The 22766-nt window shown below is 35.5% G+C and overlaps 1 long non-coding RNA gene across 2 annotated transcripts; it reads right to left on the bottom strand.

Annotated features, from left to right (window-relative positions):
* Positions 1-8505: 8505 nt before the first annotated feature.
* LOC113698514 (uncharacterized) lies at positions 8506-11243 on the bottom strand. Of its 2 annotated transcripts, XR_011813950.1 has the most exons (5): positions 10978-11243; positions 10678-10811; positions 9467-9535; positions 9330-9388; positions 8506-8854 (listed from the first exon to the last, which is right to left on the bottom strand). It is a non-coding gene; the product is annotated as an uncharacterized lncRNA (long non-coding RNA). The 2 variants fall into 2 exon arrangements; XR_003450295.2 differs by lacking the exon at positions 10678-10811.
* Positions 11244-22766: the final 11523 nt, after the last annotated feature.

The raw sequence follows: 22766 nt of genomic DNA, 5'->3' as shown, positions 1-22766 counted from the left end.
CGACTGGCAACGAAGGGCAAGGGCCCAATTCAACCAATGCGATTCAATAAACATGGCTTACATTTATGCACAAGTAATATTCAATCATTTGATCATTGAAAATTCACATTCACTTAGGTCTAGTGCGATAAAGTACACATTCGCCTATTGAAAATCCATTTAACAATCATTGGAAAGCATTTAACACTCAAACAATCATTCACAAACATTCAACGTAGTCATTTATTGCAAGGAACACTCACCAATCAATTACAATCGTTTCACTTCGACCCTGGTTTGTCCTCTTGGACACTCTCGACTCCTGTGGTTAGATAAGACATCAAGAGACTAGCAATGCAAAGCCAAAATACATATGAAAATTGGAGTTTCGACACTTCACTTGGAAGACACACCACTATGTAAGTTTAACCTCAATACAACTTCCAAACGTACAAAAGTTTCTTGCTTAAATCAAGGGGAAAAGCCATATGCAAGAACATAATGTTTTAAGGATAGTATGGAGCACAAGACATCGATTAAAATCAAACTTTTGAAGAGAATGGGACAAGACTTTCGAGGTACAAAGTTAAAAATTCTGATTAGACAACGATTTCAAGAGAACTCATTTCCTTTCCGTTAAACCTTTTGTTTTGGGTCAAAACTAACATACATGCAAAAAATAAGATTGTAATAAGTGTTTCGAGTAAAATTATATGCAAAAGGAAAGGAAAAAATACCCTAAAGTTACACCTCAACTCTCACTCTCTCACTTGACCCACAAGGAGAAAAATCCAGCAATATGTCCTCCAATTCTTCAAGTTAAACCATTCAATATTCAACCCTAGTTTCATGGCAATTTGTAATCAAACAACTAACATGTTATAGGGCCTATGTGATACATATTCTAGTTATCAAAAGCTATAAAAATTTGACATATAAAAAGCTCCAAATAAACTATATCAAAGCTGGAATTTTAAACCCTAAAGCTGGAAATTTCGTCTCAAAGGTAGAGAACATCATATCTAAGCTGGAAAATCATATACCAAAGCTTAAAAGTTCATATCAAAGCTAAAACATCTCATATCAAAGCTGAAAATTGCAGCTACCTAGCAAAACCATGAAATCTTCCATGAAATCCATCATAATCAAGTCATATGTCACTTAAATTACAAGATAAGAAAGAATAGAGAGGTGTCTTAGTGATATACCTCAAAACCCTAAGATGAGAGGCAAATCAAGAGCTTTCTTTCCCCAAAAACTCCACCAAGGCTCACCTCCAAACTTAACTCAAGGTTTATCGGAGTGGATTTTCTTCAGATTTCTCACAAAATCAAGCAAGAAATCAAGATGAAATTTTGAAGTGTTTTCTCTCTTCCTTTCCTCTCAAAATTTAAAAGGAAAGATAAGACTAAGGAAAAGTCTTGGTCAATGAAGCCTAGATCGTCGACAAGTGGCAAGATAAGGTTCCATTCCTATCTCTTTGTCTCTTTTGTGTTTCTTATAGCCAATTCATCTTGTGCTCCTCTAATTCACTCTTAATACTAGGGGTGAGCATTCGGTGCATATTCGGTAATTCGGTGCACTGAATTCGGTGAATTCGGTTATTCTACTTGTAAAATTTTAAACCGTTTTCAATTCCGAATTGGGGCATAACCGAATTCATCCGAAACCGATTTCAAATTTGAAAACGGTAATGAATTCGGTTAAACCGAATTCATCTATTTAAAAAATAAAAAAAAAAAGCCTGTTATCAGCTTAAGTTTGCAACGCTGCTTCCGTACAATTTACAGGCTATGAGGCTAATTGCAAACTAATTCTAATTGCAAACTTATAGGCTACAAGCCTACAACACCAATTCAAAGGAAATCAACATCCAAATTATTACACACACATTACAAATGCCAAAATCCATCAAATACAAATCTGGAGTACCAAGTACCAACTGCCAATAGACAATACAACGACAAGTTATTCAAAGTAACACTAACAGACATTTTTCAAGTAGTTACAATGAATTTATAATGACTAATAATAAGCAATATTAGTTAGTAGTTACAATGAATTTATAATTTACACTGATTAATAATAAGTACTATTAGTTACAAACTTACAAATTACAATGACTAGTGATAACTTATATTAGTTACAAACTTATAATTTATTTCAAATCAAAATAAAAACTTATTTACTTACACATGTTATTGTGAAAGTCAATACACTAGTACATTGATTTGCAATTCATAAGCATTCACTTACACTGCTAACTACTTAGCTATCTTATCTATACTTAAAGTCTTAAGAATTAAGATTAGTGAATAGATAATATGAATTTTTAAGTTAAATATGTAGAGTGCACTAATACTTGCAAGTTAGAGATTACGCATTCAAATATTCAATAATTCAAACATGAATGATGTATCAAATTACCAATATCTAAATTTAATTACTAATTATGTTTATTGTTTAATATTTAGTATTATGCAATATGCATATATGACATATGTGTTAATTATTATCTAATTCTAGTCATGTTACTCATGTATAAAATAATAAGTATTATAGTTATCTTATATTGTTATGTATTACTATATATTTGTATTATTATAGTCATATAACAATTAACAAATACTAAAATAATATATTGTACATTATTATATATTATTATTATTATAAGTACATGATATGATGATAAATTGATAATACCATATACTAATTATTATTAATAGCATTTACCTATATAATATAATAAAGTATTAGTAGTATATACTAATACTAAATAGCATTTATCTATATATTATATAATTTTATATGCCAATTTGGTAATTCGAATGCGGTAATGCGGTACCCGATTTCAATTACCGAATTGGAATGCGAAATCGGTTATTACCTAATTCATAATCTCATTACCTATTTCATACCATATTAGAATTCGGTGAATTTGGTACGTACCGAATTTGTACCAAATTACCAAATTCCCGATTTCAAATTACCGAATTGAATTTGAAATCAGTTATGAATTCGGTAAGAACCGAATATGCTCACCCCTACTTAATACTTCTAATCACATAATTCCTCTTGCACCATATCCGTTCTTGTCCACCCAATATAGTGTGCAGACCTCACTAGTTGATCGCACTAGTTTAATGTACTACGAAACTTAACATGTACCAAATTATAAAAGGGAGAAGATAAAAATTTTGACTCAACCATTAAAATCACCATCAAATTAAGGCAAGTAAAATAAAAGAAAAAAATGTAACTTAATTTTTTTCAAAAATAAGAGAAAATATAAAAGAATTTTCGGGTCCTCACAATGATTGTTTTGATTTTTCCCTTCATTAGGTTTTTAAAGGACTTTTACACTTATTTAGCATGTTTTTGTTATAATATTCTCCTTTTTTGTTCTACTGCACTTACTTTCCTATAACAATATGATAGAGATCGAGGGACAGCTAATGGCATGGTTTCTTGATAAGTTGAAAGATTTAATTTGGGAAGAATAGGTATTCAACCTATTTTTGTAATAGCAGAGGCAAATAAATTAGTTTTGAATGCTGAATTAAGATTGGTTAATAAGAAGGCTTCCAAGGGAAAGAGCTCACAAAGGCATGTGGAAGTGCCCGTAAAACTGCCGGTTTGAGGACTCATGATCAGTACCAAAGGCTAGTCGAGGTGGTTATAGGAAAGACAAGAGGCTAGTGGGTGAAGCAAAGGGAGCTTCAAAGAAGGTCAACAACACTCCAAGCCATCTAAAGAGTATCAAGGCTAACACTAACCCATGTGCTAAATACATAGGGATAAGTGTTGGACGCACAAATAACTAGGCACCAATCACATAATTGTTCACTATGAAAGGCTGTGAATTTTGTGGAGAATACTAGATCCTCAAGCATAGGAAAAGAGAAAGAAGAATATATCTATGAACTCGAGGATGAAGAAGGGGAAGCATATAAGCAATCTGGATACATGGTATAGAGAATTGAACCAAGGAAGAAATTGACACATATTGAGAGCTAATCTTCCAAACTGAGTGCAAAATTTCTAATCAAGTCTTTGATAAGGTAATTGATTGTGAAAGTAGTGAAAATATAATTTCTAGTGCCTTAGTTAAATTATTGCAATTGCCAGTTGCTGTACCTTATATGATTAGTTGAATAAAGGATGTACAACTTGTTAAAGTGATTGCGAGATATTTTGTACCTCTGTAAATGGGCAAGTATTATACTGATAATATCGTATATGATAATATGGAAAAGGACGCATGTCATATATTGTTTGGAAGACCATAGTGGCATGTAACCTACAGTTGAAGGATTAATAACTATCGCTTTGTCAAGAATGACAAGAAGATTATCTTGAAATCATTGAAGCCGGTGTTGTGGTCCAAGCCAATCAATTTTATTGAAAATAAGTTGTAAACTAATTTGCCTATAGTGTAATTTGAATGTAGGTGACACGTTGGGTAATGTTTAGGCGGATGAGCTATTCCTTCAAATAAAGTCGAAGACAAATTACTAATAATTGAGAAGGACAAGATCCTTCCTAACAAACCTTCGGATTTACTATGATGCAAGGAGTGGTTGCAATTTTTAGGTGATGATTGTGTGGATCCAATTTACGAATTTTCAACTAATTGTTGAAATGCGACCTAACACAGTGACTTGCATTGCTCGAGAGTTGGGGTCCAAGTGTGTTTTAACTGTGGTGAATGGTGTGGTAATCGCTTCTGAGCTTGTGTCTAAATTTGTGCCAATGGAATTGCAAATTTCCTTTATGGTCCAATTCATGTTGGTATAAAGACCCTTTAATACAAAACTCCAAGGTGTCTAAGAGTTTGAGTGATGATCAAGTTAGGGTTCTAGTTGGACCTATGATGCAAGCTCATGCTAAGAAACTCAAGAAATCAATTCAACTTTTGATTCTTGTTATTCAAGAGCAACAATCTATACTCAAATTCAAGTGGAGAAAGGTGCTACTCAAGAGGGCTAATCCAATGGATGTCGGGCTCTATAACTAGCCATACAACCAGAGTCGGACTTCGTGATTCTTTTGGGTTAGGTTTTAGTTAGTCATTTATTTGTCTAATTATTATTAGCAATAAAATGGCAGGCTATCTTAGTTTCTTGGGCCGCTAGTTTAGTTATTGGGTGGGATAATTGAGATAATCCAAGTTCATTTTGGATTTAGCTAGTATCGGAGCTATGGATATAAATAGCCTTTGTAATCTATTTGACTTAATTATTTAGAATTTTGAGCAAATAAATGAGAGCCTTTTCTCTTGAGTTTTTCATGAACTTTCCTTGGACTTATCAAAGTGAGTCTCTGTAGTGTTCAACTGATTTATCAATTAAGAATCACACTTAATTGTGGCGTCTTCTATCATATACCAAGGTTTGATATAATCCCTTGTATCAAATTGAGGTTTCCGCTGCCAAATTGTGATATCTTGATATAGATCCTAGGAGCTTGTTTACTACAGGTTTCATCAGCCTCATGACGAGGTTCATATCAACTAGCATCAGAGCTAGTTGATGGTATCAGGTTTTTATCCCTTTATTTTGTGTAGTTTCCTTTTATTTCGTATCTTGTTTTCTCTTCATTCCTTGTTAATTCATTTGATTCATGTCCTTGTTCCTAAGTTTCATTTTTTTAATTTGTGTCTTGTTTCCCTAATCATTCAACAAAAAAAATTCACGAGCAATCAAAATTTGGATTTGTTAAATTAAAAAAAAGGGCTGTCATGAAAAAAAGGAAGTAGACATTGGTTTGTTGAATTTCTTTTCCAAATGTAGAACAAATTTAGGCAAGCAAAGGTGGTCAATATTGAATCTTCCCAGAAAAGGTTGTTTATCTTGTTCTTCCAATCAATTCATACTTTTTGAGTCAAACTAGGATTTCATTTTTTTTTTCTTGAGTTGAGTTTCATACTAAATTCCAAACTCTAATTTGCTACAATCATGTCTATTTGCTTGATAAATTTATGTTGGTTTGCTTGACACAATTCTGACTTATTCAAGAAAGGTGAACAAGAGTCTTGAGAATTCAGTTGGTGAGATCATTAGAGGGTTAAACACTTGGAATGAAAATATGAGTGTCGAGTGAAATATGTAAAGGAGTGCCACTATAAAAAAAAAGATTTCTAGTGACAACAATTTTTGTCTGGAAAAGGTATGCGTTTCGTCAGGAAAAGTTTTCGTGACACCAACATCGTCAGAGAAAATTGGTCACCTATACACCGTCGGCAAAAGGTTTTCCTGACAACTATTGAAATCTTCGTCAAGAAAAGTTTTATTTTCTGTGACGCATCATCAGGAAAGGTAATAGTGATGATTTGGTCGTCAGGAAAAGACCTCATATTGTTGACGAGCCTTTGTCAAGAAAGACCCTGAACTTTGTCACTAAATTTTCAATTGTCAAGAATAGTCACACATTGAAACTTGTCGGGAAACTTTAATGACAATACAATGTCATTTTTCCTGACGACAGCTGCATCACTTTTAAGCCCAACAATTTTAGTGCCAACAAAGTGACCATATCATCTATTTAGACACTCCATCCAATCAAATTATAAAAGTATGCAAGCAAAATATCAACCAAAACTTCACAAATTATCATTAGTAGGCAACCATAATATGTCAAACCACAAAAGTTAACCATGTCAAACATTTACATATCATCCCATTCCACGATTTGAAACCAATATAAATATTGCTATTTCTCTCTAGATAAATGCCATATACCTAACATATGCTAAAACCAAAAGATGGACTTCAATTCCATGGTCAACAAAATACTAGAGATGGATGATATCAAAATAGAGGAGTTCTTCAGCACGAGCCAAAATCAATCCACAAGCTCATCCCAAACCTGTACAATAAAACCAAGAAAAATCTGAAATCATAGAAATAATAGAATGGCATGCACAACATGTATTTTTGTTATTAGGTGGTACTGAGGCTCCAAAGTTGAGTTTGAAGATTATGGTTCAGATTGCAAGTTGGTATTAGGTGGGTAGGTTGCAAGTGAGAGTGCAGGTCTGCTCTGCTAAATATGAAGAAATGCAAAATTAGATATTTTAAGATAATCATCATATGTAACCGACTATAAAGAGTTTGAAAACAGCAGTATTGATATAATAAATATGTTGCGCCATGTCATGGACCATGTACCTATATCTAGTTTGTAGAATATATTATAAAAAATCATTCGATGGCACATCTAATGCATAACCAACAACAAATTTTGAAGATAATGCCACATCAATAGCATTTGAATTTCTTTATTCTCAAATTCTCGTGTCTAATCTTTATAGCAATAATAACTACTAAAACAGTTAAAGCCTACTCCTAGCGAACATGTAAAATATACATCAAAGAGTATACAAAAAATCAGAAAAAGAACATGAGTAAGAATAGGTTGCACAATACAAGGTACAACCTTAGAAGGCCATTTTCTTGGAAAATCAATTTCAAGTATACTGAAAACTATCCATAAAAGCCTATATCATCCATTTTCAATTTTTTTTTCAATTTACAATGACCTTCTTTCAAGTGAACTTGCACTATAAAATATTACCATTTATCCACTATAATGATCTATAAAGACAAAATCTGAAACTACCCCGTTGTGACACAGACAGATTTATTCCAAACTGGAAAGGTTGGAATGGTTTGAGTGATTCATAAGACTTATTTGCTTACGACTAAGTGCTGGCTTCAGGAGGAACAAATAACTTAAAGATAAGGGTTGTTACGGAGAAAATAAAGGAGAGGTTATGAAATCTTTTGAATATTATTCATGCTATTCGAATTAAAGCATCAAAACACAATAAAGACATAGCGAGCTAGATACACGGTGACAATTATAACCACAAGTACCAAAGACCAATTTCAATAGAGATAGTCAACAATTCATGGACAATAACTCGTACACTTTCACCTAGGAATGACCTCTTCTACCTATTAGGATGCATATATTGAAAAATTTTGTTTTTCGCCTGTGCCATGTGGGCCAAAAGACAGATGGGTGTTGAAGGCAATCCAAAGGTACAGAAAGTTGAGACGTGGACATAAACTTGGGAGAATCAACATAGAGCAACTTTGCATACTAATCTTGAGGAGAAAGAGTACAAACACTTCCAAGTAAATTCATAAAAATAATATGTTAGCAAAGGAATGCACATAAGAATAGCTTTAGAGGCAATTAAAGACTAGGAAAAGTAAACTGTAATCTTAAAATCCGAATATGTGGATAATCTCTTAATACTTTTAGGAAACTGGGAGAACAATCATAGGATGGCCACAGTAAAAGAGCAAACATTTGTGGTAAGACAAATATTTAGGAGGTCAACCACTCACCATTTATTGCCCAAGGCTTATAAATAATTGAGGATAGGGGGCAAGCAAACGATTTTGGAGATAAGAATGAAGCAGAGTGGCACAAAAATTTAGAGCCTTCAGTGTTCCAATGGCTTCGATGAACAAGCCTAAAGGAACTTTTGATGAACATAAAGAATACAGAGGCAAGAATATGAAATTGACACACATGCAAATCAACTATGTCCCCCATTCCTCTTCCCATTTATTTAAGAATCAAAATTTTCAGTACACATTTTACTTATTACGAATAACACAATTAGATAATTGCTGAGGAGGTTAAAGTTCAATTAGAATTTTGTTTCCTAGTTATCTTAAAAGTTGTATTAAACTTAGCATGCCCAGTGTCAACTTAAGTAAAAAAAAAATTTTTTAAGCAACAGACAACATGCAACATGATACAAGATGTCATTCAATTACAATCAATTCATGAACAGCAGCCCTTACTTTGGAGGATTAAAAGATTCTCCAACTTGCCGCCATAGCTTGCAAGCAGTCACCTGCAATCCCAAAAAAAGAGACACCATTGATAATGTAGTCATCTTACCAATGGGAACTAACTTAAGCTGAAAATGCAGCTAAACTTTTAGGTAACAAAACCATATGATACATTTATTTAACTCCTCAAGAGTGAAGAAACTCTGAACTAAAGAAATGTCAAGAAATATGGTCTATAGTATCAAAGCTTTAAATCTCAAGCAATAATGGATTTTTTGTTTGAAACGGGTACAAGTCGGAAAACAAGCACAGCAAAACATACTTTTCATACATGTTATACATGCATAATCATGTAATATGTATCACAAAACCATTCCAACTATCCCTCCTAAAACATGTAGAAAGAATATTATACTTGGCATTCAAAGTTGTTTTAGGGGTGATCATATCAAAAGTTCAATGTTCTAACCACCCCTGGCACTCAAATAGGCAATGGCAATAGTTTCAAGCAAAATGATAATGGGTTTTGGTTGAAACCTGCTCAATGATAATTTCGAAGTACCTTTCCATGATTCAAGGTCAGTAATTCCTTTCTCCTGCAAAAGGAATTAAAGTTAGAAAGTTAAATGAGTGCAGAAATTCCTCTCCAACTATCAGTCTGTAGCCGTGCTTACCATGGTTCCCTTCCATTCCAAGAGATATTTTATCTCCAATTTACTGCTCTCCAGAAGCAGTGAAATTTGCTGCAAAGTCCAAAGGGCATGACTCATAACTTCATATATAGGAATAAAGGACCAGAAACAAATCTAGAGGAAATAAAAAGAGGAAACCAAAACCAGTTACATGTCAAACAATATCAGTATATTAGCCATAGATATACGCATGGGAATCAGGAGAAAACTTAAATTCCAGGAAAGCAAGCAAAACAGATATTACAAAGTACTTATTCTTACTCGAACTAGAAAACTAGTACAAACATCAGCGTTGTGCAAGTTGATTGAGAATTACTTATATCACAAATAATATAGCAGTATCCTCTTGCACAAAGCTCTAGCACTCAAGCATCATCCTCTCTAGTCTAATTACTGAGCACATAGCATAGCCTTTTAAAATGGTATATAATTGTGAATCAAATTCTCCCAACTCCTGCAGAAACACCCACTACCATCTGCAAATGCCAACTTATAGCTCTAGTTCATAATTTGGCATGTGATTGGCAATTTGGCCACAGGTTTACCATTCAAAATTGCACTTTCCTCATTTAGTCGAAAACTTATCTCAAAGCCATATCTACATGTGAAAGAAGATCTAAAACATATACCATAGAAAATGAGAAAACAAGTGATTGCTATGCTTATTACAAGCATTTCACCAAGACAACACCAAAAAGATACATAAATCACTGCCAATTACATGAATCAATTTTTTTAGCAACAGTTGCAAATACAGAATATGAGCACAAAAGCAAAACAAAAGGTCCATTGTTAATTTACAACAAAACTAAAACGTCAATTTTCCTTTTCTGAAACACTGACAAAAACTAACACGGTAGAACAAACTAAAATCTAGAAACCAAAAATCCGACAAGAATGGGCATAAAAAGCATGATCAAGCAGAGCCGAAGTTCAAAAATCCGAAACTACGAGCGAACATGAAAAAGAATGAAACACAAAGTTCAATCGAAGCTTCCCAAATTGCTTTTGCGAACGAACATGAAAAAGAATCCTTTTCACCAAAAATCAACATTAAGATCAACAAAAGCATCACACCCACAAATGAAATCCTAAAAGCACACAACAGTCCAAAAGAAATTCGAACAAAGCAAATATTGCGCCTACGCATTGAACTTCCCTACTAGCAGCCTTGAAACCCCTAAAATCGTTACCAGAATCAGCCATATCATTAGCATCCCCAATTGAACTCAATCGTATAGTGAAGCATCTCCAATTAGCATCCCCAAATCATTACCAGAACCAGAATCACCAAGTTTTATACTGATTATATCCCCAGGCACAAGAACTGAAGCATCTTCCTAGGTTTCGACGAACAGAGAAAGGAAGAGATGAATAAAATACCCACTATAAAAATAAAAAAAGGAACCAATTAAAGACAAAATTGAAGGGGAATTTGGAGAAAGGGAACCGATTCAAGACAAAATTGAAGGATTATTTGATGTTTACATCACCTTAGACCATCGTGTTGTCTCTCTTGTTGAAAGAGATGAAGATGAGTTACAGATTTGGAGAAGTGCTTCTTTGTCGTTGTTGTTCCAAAAGAAAGAGAGATGGAACAAGTGTTTTTTGTTTCCCGGTTTCTATGTCATAAGTTGATGTCCTTCTAAATTCTTTTTTGGTCCAAAAGGGAAAAAACTGGTGGGAGAATGAAAACTTTTCCTGACGAATGGACGTGAGCAAAAGTAGAAAAATATGTTTAAAGTAGCAGTGCCTTTTGAAGGATATTTGCCTGACGAAGTGTCGTAAAAGGTATGGTTTTCCTGACAAATAAGTTGGTTGTCATGAAAAATTTGTCACGAAAGAAATAATTTTTTGTAGTGTGCGTGAGGTATTTTTATACTAACTTTTTTGTGTAGGTTACAATGACTTTGTGAGGACCCGTAAATTTTCCTAATTTTATTTTATTTTCTCGCCTGCATTTTCATCATTATACCCTATTATATTGATTTTTTCGAGATTTTATAAGTAAATATAGTTTTTAAATCATTTTCTAGTATAAGTTAGTTCATAAGAAATAAAGAGTGTATATTGGACGTGGGACCCGCTAGTGGCGTTAAGTGCGATAAATTCGACCAATTAGGTTACGTTTTGTATACCAAAATTAACATACTAGGTGTTAAGAGATAATTAGAGGTTACGTAGATGGTTTAATCTTGGAGAGACAAAAGGATAAGTTTGAACCATTAAGAGTGCCATGTGTCGCGACCTGATTGGATGGTTGGTTTGCCTAACTTTCTTACCTTTACTAATAGATCAATTTTGACCTAAATCATCTTCATTTTGTACCCCTCTTGGCTGAACCTCTCAAGGAAAGAAAAGAGAGTGAGCTTGAACTTTAGGCTTCCAATTCTTGCTTATATCTTGAAATCCAACCGATTAAATCTTGAATTTGCCCACAAAAGTGACTTGCTAAGGAAGATTGAAGGTCTTGGTGGACTTGTTTTGAAGGAGAAACACCTAAGCTACCACCTTTCTTGAGGAGTTAAGGTATTTTGCTTGGAAACTCACTCTTTGTTCCTAATCATGGTAAATTAGTGATTTGTGGTGGCTAAATAGGTTGTTTTATGGAAGATTTCATGGATTAAAGTGAAGTTAGCTCAATTTCTAATTTTTTTGGGGATTTTTCTGTTTTCATATGATAGTTATTGGTTGGCCATGAATGATGGCTTGATATGGTGTAAAATGAAACTTTTATATGTTAGTTGTAGTTGGTTGCGGAAAATTTCAGTTTTGTGTGGAAATTTCAGTTTTAGGGTTCCAATCTGCCCTGTTCTAACCGGCTTTATTTGTGCATGTTAGAGGCCGAATCAGGTTTAGGTTAAAACATGAAAGTTGTAGAAAATGGTGTTGATTAGATGCCTACAAAATTTCAGTTCGATCCGAGCACTGTATCATATGAAATGACCGAAATACCCTTGACTGCCCATGAGCCCTGTTTCGCGGACAGATTTCTATTTTCGTGAGGAATTCCATTTTTGACCATGAAAATGCATGATTTGTGTGACAGCCCCACCTTCCCCTAAGGCGAACCAAAGAGATTAGCGGACTGCCTGCCCAACTCTCGCTAGGACTAACGGTGCAGGCAAACACGATCTAAGACGTTTCGGGAAATAACACGCGCTCACACAAGCCGAAATCGCAAAATAGCCAAACGAAACTAAACCGTCGGTGAATAGTGGGTGCCATGTCATATAACTCGGAAAAACATTCCCAAACGAAATAGGACACATAAACGGGATTAAACAGTATTATACACATACGTTTGTAAATTTACAAAACAAAAGGGAGATAATTGGATCAAAATACATTTAGGGTTTTGCCCAAAAGGAGCTATTCAAATTACATTCACATAAGCTCAACTTGGCAACCAACATTCATAACCTTTCCAAAAGTATTCAAATTCCTGTAAGGAAAACAAAAGGAATAGAGTGAGCTTACACCTAATAAGATACTACCACTCAAACAACGAAGATCATATAAGAAGATAGCATTTCATTCCAATTCATCTAACAAAAGTAATGTTGCGCCCCCACTTTTTGAATTGCGTGTGTGAAAGTAGTGTGTGAGATATGTATGTGAACGTGTGAAAGTGAAAATAAAGGCCGTGGGATTGTGGAATGCGACGGTTTGGCCAAACAAAGTTCAAAAAAGGGTTTTTGAAAAAAATGGAGTCGCCACTTGGTATAGAGTTAGGGTGTACCAAGTCACCAAAAAAGATTTTTGTTTTTGAACGAAAAAGTAAATAAACCCTTTTTACAAACTTTTAGGTCTACGTAACCAAAGAAAGGGATCGGGGGTCACATTTGATAAGGGAGAAGGCAAAGGCAAAGCCTAAAGCACTCCCTTACCCTAGCCAAAGCTAGTTGCATGACTTAGCCCCACTTTTCCTAATTATTCTACCCAAGGTATGTATCGCATATTGGATATGACTAATGGATGCGAAAAGAAAAGAAAAATGCAATCCCAGATCTAAAATGTTTCTTATGAGACTTTTTGGTCCCAACCACATGAATTGTGGTGGCCAATAAGGAAAGCTCTCATAGAAGTCGTGATTAATGCAAATGAGGACTCAAATATGTGCAAGTGTGAAAATGTATGAAGGATGCAAAATGCAAATAAAAAGGTAAGTGCAAGTGTGCGAATGTAAGAAAAGTGCATGTGTGCACATGTAAAGAAAATGTATGTGTGCCAATTGAGAAAGTAAGGGTGGTTGTGTGCAGGTGAATGAAAATATGATAGTAGATACATATAAATGCAATTGGGTGCAATTTGTGGGTTAGAAAATAAATAAGTGATAAAAAGATGTTGAGAAAGTGTGGATTGAGAAAAATGAGAAAATGTGGTTAAAAGGTGAAGAGGTGATATAAAAAAGAATGCAAGTGTATGACCCTAAGGGAATGCATCAAGTCGGGTACGGGAAGGACTCCTAACTTTACGACTTTGATTTTCCCTTGGATTAGAAGGAAGAACTAGCGTGCTAAGGCTATTTTGTAGCCAAACTCGCTCGTTTCCCTTATCGAAAGGGGACTCTTCAAGCAAATGTACCCTATAACTAGCATGAAGATGCAAAAAGCCTAAAATGAGGGGAAAAGGATTGGAGGAGCATGCCAAATGATAAAAACTAAGAAAAATGCATGAAATGTAGTGAACAGGCAAGTATGCACTAACGAGAGGGGGACGGCTTATTGAGTCTAGCGTTGGACTAGCCCTTTCTATGAATTCCTAACGGAATAATGAACCACAACTAGCATTGGACTAGTGTGGTGACGCACATTCATCCATCACATTCATCTACGACTATAGAAAGCAAGTAGACATGCCAAACACTCATAAACACATAGCACATAACACTTAGCATGCTCGACTAAATGCAAGAGCCTAATAAAGCGAATTAACACATAGCAACAAAAGCAAGCAACCAAGCTAATGAACTTATTACATTTGCTAGCTAGGCACACGTCTTCAGTAGGTTTTCATCCAATGCTCTCCAAGCCCTATCTATTACAAGCCAAGAGGTGTACACATACCCCATAAAAGAATAACTTAATAAAAGCCAAAGTAAATGAAATAAATGAAAGGAATCAAGGAAATGTAAGGAAAGCAAAGTAGACATGCAATTCTCACTTAGCACGTTGTATCACATAGGAGATACAAAAAGGGATAAAAGAAGTTATACCTCCCCCGTTTGGTGTCCAAATGAAAGAAAAATGGCTTCAAAACAATAAAAAGGTCAAGGTACCACTTTAATTGAGAAAAACTAAAAGAAATGCACAAATATAAAGCTCACTTGATTGTAAAGCCCCTAAAGTCATGACTTAAGTGCAAATGGCAAAGCATGGTAATTAATTGAAACAAAGCAAGCAATGAAATCGCAAAAACTAAAGCTGCCAAGGACCAAATTGAAGACATTATTCAATTGGTTGGGTCAAAGTAGCATTAGTTAGAAGCCAAGGGGTCAAAGTGAAATTATCAAAAGTTGTTTTACATGCAAAACAAGACAATCACGTAGGAGGCTTTCTGCAACACTTCCCATCTAACTTCAGCAATCGAAATCGAATTCAAGCACACAACTTTGTTTAAAAAATCAGATTCCAAATCCAAATGCATAGCTTTAAACTAGGCAGCAACCACATCATTGTCATCATCCAAACAGGTAGAAAACTTAGAAAATCTCATGCAAAGATTCTGGAAAAACTATGCAAACATTTGAAAAATAAAAACTGCTGCAACTTCATGAGCTCACAGTACAATTTTCTCAGCTCAAACATCAAGAATCCAAGCAACGAAATGTACCATTTTGACATCCAAATAAATAGCAAAATGAAGTTACCGAAACACAATCCTTTAAACAAGACAGTTCTGAGGAGTCTTTCATGCAAATGTTACGAAGAAAGCAACAGAAAGGAATGCTTGCTGCAAATTTCTGCAACTAATTCATGCAAAGCTACGGTGGAAACTTCTACAAACTACTTCAGAAATTTTCCTTTCTTCCGCCCCTATTCTCACGCAATCCCTTATGCTTCCTAGACACATTCATGCAAGCAATCCAAAAAGAAACATGATCGAATTGTTATCTAGATAAAAAAACCAGCTTGGAACCGAAAAGAAAGAACAAACAAAAGATTAAGACTCTGAAACATTGAGTTCAGCAGATTGTTACATTTCCAGCAATGTTTAGACACGTTTTCAAGCTTTTCTTTAAACCCAAACACATAAACATCAACACTACACCTTCCATCTCATTCCTTTAACACCAGACCAAGCTAGCAAAAGATGATTAATCCAATTTCCAACAATTTTTTGCAGCCTAGTCGAAAACAGTTTTTATTCTTACTGTTTTTTGAACCTTTAAACTATTAAAACCGAAGCAAATCAGGCCATCTCAAACCAAATCATCAAAATCATTAACCCCAATCCATTAAACTCCAAAACATAGCACAACAAGCAGGAGACAAGCCATTGAAGATCGATCAAAGAACTAAAAATGGAAGTGCATGCGAGCTGGACATGTTCCGCAACTTTCGGATGTTTTAGGGATTTGCAATTTCTCACGACAACAGCTAGCAACAAGGATCTAAGCTTCAGGTTATCATTCAACACCATAAACTTGTCATCAAAATATCATACAAGGAGAAGGAAAATCTGGAATGGGAATGGCTTGCAAGTTTCAAGTTCATTCACAGGTTTCTGGGTTTGTTTTATCGAAGTCACAGATCATGCTAAACGCAAGCAGCAAAATCCAACAAAGCAGCAAACTTTCAACCCAAAGCAACAAGACATACATTCTACCGTTAAGATTCCACCCCATACTTTGTATTGCCAAGGATTTCCCAACCCAGACCACGCATAAAGAAACCAAAAGACGGTCATGAACTCCTACAGACTTCTGGATTTTTTGCAATTCATTGCCCAGGAGTATTTCCAACCAGTTTTTGTAAACATGCGAGACCTTATAATCATTTTCACTTTGTAATCGCACATCCAACAACATAAGGAAGAAAATGAAACCACAGGAAACCAGAAAACAGATGGCTAAACGAAAAGAGTAAATATCACTAAGAAATGAAAGCTTCGGTTCCACAGATTCCTTCTTATATACGTATGGGAATGAACAAGGGGGCTGGAGAGTTACCTTTCTCTGCCTTAAAGATTCGAAATGGTGGTGGAAATCCCCAGGCAGGATGAACGAACCTCAACAAGAATCGAAAAACCCAAGCTTTCTTCCTTTTTCGCAGCTGAAGCTCCTCTCTCGGCTTCTCCCTTTTTATTCCTTTCTTTTCCCTCTCTCAAGCTCACGACTTTTCTGGTTTCTCTCCTTTGTTTTCTTACTCCAACCGGCCGACCAGCCCCCTGCTTTCTTCTTCACGGTGGTTCCTCCCCCCTCACTCTCTAGCTCTCAGCCGCTGTTTTCTTCTTTTTCTCTTTCAGATTTGTGGCCGTCCACCCCCTTCTCTTCTTTTGCCGTAAGTTCTTTCTATTCCTTACTCTTGCTCTCCTAATCTCTCTTAGCCGCTGCCAAAAACTCCCCCCTAAAAGCTGCACTTCTTCTTTTCTATTTATATGGGACTTCAACCCTAAAACCCCAGCCATCTCTCCTATATTTGCAGCTAAGGGGCTCACCGAGCCCTCCCTTGCAAGCTGCAAAAAAACGCAGCTTGCATGTCGCGTATCACTTTTTTTTTTTTTTTTAAGAATAATATAAATAACAATAAAAACAATAATAATTTAAACAAACTTAAACTTAAATAAAATGTACAAAATTAGCAACCAAAAGATAAAAAAAAATAAAAAAAACTAAGATTTTCCTCTTTTTCTTCTTTTTTTCCATTTTCATTCATTTTTCCTTTTTTTTCTTTTTTTCCAAGAAATTCTATGCTAAAAACTTAAAAATAAAAATAAAACTAGAAACTAAAAACTAAAAATCGAATAAAACTAACACGACAAATAAAAAACTAAAAATAAACAGTAAATGAAATTACACCAAAAATTTGGTGTCTACAGTTTGCCCCTCTTTGTCTGAGTTTTGAAAAAACTTGAGACAAAAAAGTAGACACCAAATACTTACCTGCATTATTCGGCTGCAAAATGATTCCAACGAACAAGAATTCTAGAACGAGACTGACCCGAACATGAATTTAAAACGGGACTGGCCCGAACAGGAATTTAAATGGGATAGACCCAGACAGAAATGTAAATGGGATAGACCCGCACAAAAATTTAAATGGGATAGACCCAAACAGAAATGTAAATGGGATAGACCCACGGGATAGACCCGGACAGAAATTTAAATGGGATAGACCCAGACAGAAATTTTAATGGGATAGACCCACGGGATAGACCCGGACAAAAATTTAAATGGGATAGACCCAAACAGAAATGTAAATGGGATAGACTTAGATAGAAATTTAAAATCATGGGACTGACCCGAATAAGCTTTTAATCATGGGACTGACCCGAATAAGCTTTAAATCATGGGACTGACCCGAATAAAATTTAAAATAATCATAAAATCATGGAGTGCTCACTAGTGGGACTAACCTACGGCTAGTGGCGGTGCAAACGGAAATGCTCACTAGTGGGACTGACCCACGGCTAGTGGCGATACAAAATAAAATGCGCACTAGTGGGACTGACCCACGGCTAGTGGCTAACAAAAATGAAATGCGCACTAGTGGGACTGACCCACGGCTAGTGGCGGTGAAAATGAAATGCACACTAGTGGGACTGACCCACGGCTAGTGGCGGTGAAAATGAAATGCACACTAGTGGGACTGACCCACGCTCCAGTGGCAGTGAAAATGAAATGCTCACTGGCGGGACTAACCTCACGCTCCAGTGGCTGTGAAAATGAAATGCACACTGGCGGGACTAACCTCACGCTCCAGTGGCTGTGAAAATGAAATGCACACTGGCGGGACTAACCTCACGCTCCATGCACACTGGCGGGACTAACCTCACGCTCCAGTAGCTGTGAATGTGAAAATGAAATGCACACTGGCGGGACTAACCTCACACTCCAGTGGCTGTGAAAATGAAATGCACACTGCCGGGACTAACCTCACGCTCTAGTGGCTGTGAAAATGGAATGCATACTGGCGGGACTAACCTCACGCTCCGCTCTAGTGGCTGTGAATGTGAAAATGAAATGCACACTGGCGGGACTAACCTCACGCTCTAGTGGCTGTGAATGTGAAAATGAAATGCACACTGGCGGGACTAACCTCACGCTCCACTCCAGTGGCTGTGAATGTGAAAATAAAATGCACACTGGCGGGACTAACCTCACGCTCCAGTGGCTGTGAAAATGAAATGTCTTGACAATCGGACAGTGGGATCAAACCCGAGCCTGCCGTGATGAACTTGATTTGATTTTTGATTTTGATTTTTTGATTTTTTGGTTTTTTCTTTCTTTTTCTGATTTTTGATTTTTTTTTCTTCCTTTCGGATTTTTCCGAGAGAATTTTTTCAAAATAATTTGCCCCAGTGTCGGGTCCATTTTTCCCTCCTTCTTCTTGCTTTTCTTTGCAGTATCGGCCTTCCGCCTCACTGGATGCTTTTCGTCATTTTGAACCATGAATACCTGCACAGGGGGTTTAACAAAGCATGACATGCACTTAAATTCCATGAAAAGAGTAGCGGGATTGATTCGAAAAATGTTATTATTTGATTTTTGGACAAAAATCTCAAGTGTATTACAAAAAATTTGCCCCAGTATGGGCTTATTTCATGAAATCTCACAAATAAAATTTTTGCCCCAGTGTGGGCTCCCTTGATTGCAAAAATTTGTTCAGATGATTTTCCATTTATTTGAACAAAGAAAAACCGCACTTTCTAAAATTTAGAAAAGAATGCACATATACAACAATGTGAAGAAACTTTAAACGTCAAGTTTGAACTCATGCAGAAATTTCATGATGAATTCCTCGAAGTAACATCAAATTCAAGAAGATTTCTTTCTCACTTTTAGCATTGGTGCTTAGGGTAACGGGTCACCACTTCTGGTTGGCTCATCTTTCAGGACCAATCAAATGACTTTATTTTTGAAATGGCTAAGGAAATGGGAGGTCAGAATTTGTCTTATTTTTTTTGTGCCCAAAATTGTATGTAATCCCTTCAATACCACATCTTAGTGAAAGCAAATAGTTTGTCACCCTTATTTCTTAAGAAAACGTAGTCCACATATGAGCTTTATAGGCTTGCAACAATATGGATAACGATAGCTAAACCTGTGAAAACTGGTTATACCCCCATGATCACAAATGATTGATGGATTTCTTACGAGCATGATCCTCACTTTGGATTGTCATGAAGGAATAAGTCAACGATGGACTTTATTAGCTTGTAATGTGGCTTGAAACGATAGTTGAAAGATAAAACTTTCAAAGGCATTGCACCGAAGATCGCATTTTTCAAAATTGCCCCTATTTTGAACTCAAAAAATCTCAGACTTTGTTTGCATTTTTTCTCATCATTCACCATGGACTTTAGCGTCGAATTTTTCTGCATTTTCCTTGCATTTACTTTTCTTGCTTTGCTTTTTGCCTCTTTTTCCTTTCCCTCAACTTGGTGGATTTTCACATGGTGAGTAGCGTCAACCCCATACCCAGGCAATTCAGAAATACAGCTAAAATTTTTTGGCATCAGAAATTTTCTTGACAGGGCCATTGCAAAGAACAGAAGTCAGGACTTTCGGCTTTTGTAATGGGGTCAGGTGGGGTGCTTAGAAAAGTTAAGGCTTGAAAGCGGATTTCAAAAGCGGTTTGAAGAATCCAAGATCGCATTGTTGTGCAAACCCTATTTTAGGGCTAAATCAGAATTTGCCCCGGTTTATGCTCAATTGAGGCTTTTTCTCTTTCATTTTCTTTCTTCTTTTGATTTTTCGACCTTCTGCCATTTTTGAACTTTCACAAAATTTACCCCAGTTTATTTTTTGAACTGAGATTCTCTTTTCTTTTTGATTTTGTGGCTTTTCACTTTTTCACTTCTTGAAATTTTCCTTTTCAACTCAAACTTGCCCCAGTGTGGGGTTTGCGATTTTCAGGGGTTGCCAAACGAAATAATTTATTCTGATGGCTCAAAAGGGATAACTAGGGATAGAATGCTTGATCGGAAAAGAAGAGGGCCTGACTTTTATTCTGTTCCTTACAATAATTCTGAAAGGAAACTTTCATTAATGGGAAATTTCTGGCATGTATCTGAATTAACTGGCTGAGGAAGACTCTCCATAAGTGGTTCGTCGGACAAAACCCTTCCTTTTCTTCTTCTTTTTCTCTTTCTCAAAATTGCAGCTCAGGTAGAATCAAATTTCCCAACTTGCAATTCTCACTTTTCTTTTAATCTTTAGCATTTTTTTTTGCTTTTTCTCTTTTTTGGAAAAATCTCCAATCTCCTTCCCCAATGTGGGGTGCGATCATAAGTGCTTTGAAAAGAACCACCCATTTTGACTCAAATAAGGATGCAAGGGATAAATGGTGTTTAGATTGTAGAAATGACGGCCAAAGTATCATTCTTACACCTCATGACAACCAAAGTAGCGAAATGGTCATTGAAAATCCATTCCTCTTTTGATATTTGAAAATTTTCCAATGAAGAGTAGTGATCATTAGGGTTCTTATTTGAAACGAAATTACTCTTTCAAAGGCTCAAATGGGAGAGCAAATGATAAAATGTGTATAGGTAGAGAAACGAATGCTCAAAGTATCATTCCAAATTTTCAAAACAAACAAGAATAATGCACATTTTTGCTTTCACTTAGATGTGAATTGAATATAATTAGACACAGTGAACATTTTCAAGCAGAGGTTGCCCCAATTTATAATTTATCAATCAATGGGACTGATTTTATTTTGGGGTTAAGTGAAGGAGAAAGGTATCTCATGGGCCTTTTGAGTGATCTCTTTTACCCTTTTTCCTGAGCACTCTTATTGTATAGTTTGGATCACCAATCTGATGTACATAAGAATTTTAGAAAGCATACACTTGCGAATTTTCAGGCTGGAGGTTGAAAAACTCTCAATTCGGTATTATTTCTTAAAATTCATCATGAAATCTCTTAATGAGCTCAATAAAGAATGAAATGTACACGAGTATTATACAAAACAAATAATTGTCTGAACAAAAGCTTCATTATTGCCAATGTTTGAAAAATTTTAAAAGCAATACATATGAGAAAAATTCTAAAGAACTCCTTTACACGTGTATACACACTTTTCTCTCTTAATAGCCCCCTTTTCTTTGAGCAGTGAAATCCCTTAGATGTTTTGCACAAGCGGTTTCAAATGAATTTTCGAATTCACATTGTAGGGTCTGCCCAAGAATCAAAATTATCATCAGATATAGAAAAATATTTTCGCCTTATTGAAATATTCTTATGAATGCAGGGGGAGGGGGAAAAAGAAAAAATACCCAGAGTTAGTAAGCAAAATTGTAAAATCAATATGCATGTCCTATAGGGGAGCCCTTTTATGCCAAGGGTAGGCCTAACATGAAAATGCAATCCTCTAGGGTAGGCACTATACCATACCTGATGGATCTGATCAAATCGTTGAGTGAAAAATAATTTTGAAAAATTTGGTCAATTGGAGTGACGAGAGACACTTGTCAAAATGAGGTCGACGTCCGAATGGATTGATCACTTTTAATCGATACAAGAATTTGCAAAACGCACGGGTTTGACCTTGACAAACTTCCTATCGAAGAGATTGGAATTCGTTGATCAAATTTTTTCAGTGAAGCACGGGTCAAAACCCCGACTGATCAAATGGCTGGATGCAATGGATGGTTTTCTCAAAAATCGACTAAGTTTTCCAATTTGAAATTGATATCGAAACCCTAATTGGTCAAACGGGTTGAATGAAATTGACAATTTATTTAAAATTAACCGAATTACCCTAAAAAGGGAAACGGGTCAAATGAATTGAGTGAAATTTAAAAACTTACTCAAAATTGACCGAATCATCCTAAAAAAAGGAACTTGATCGAATGCAATTGAGAATTTTATTCAAAATGGACCGGATCACCCTAAAAATGAAATTGGTCAAATGAATTGAATGAAATCGAGAATTTATTCAAAATTGATCAGATCGCCCTAAAAGGGTAAACTGGTGAAATAAATTGGACGAAATTGATGATTTATCGAAAATCGACAAAATTGCCCTAACTAATCAAATGAATTGAATGGCATTGGTGATTTATTCAAAAATCGACTAAATTACCCTAAAAATGAACAAATTGATAAAAT

Source organism: Coffea arabica, chromosome 1c (assembly GCF_036785885.1).
Source record: "Coffea arabica cultivar ET-39 chromosome 1c, Coffea Arabica ET-39 HiFi, whole genome shotgun sequence".
NCBI classification, from domain to species: domain Eukaryota; kingdom Viridiplantae; phylum Streptophyta; class Magnoliopsida; order Gentianales; family Rubiaceae; genus Coffea; species Coffea arabica.
The sequence above is the reverse complement of the archived record's forward strand: the minus strand, read 5'-3'. Positions and strand labels throughout refer to the sequence as shown.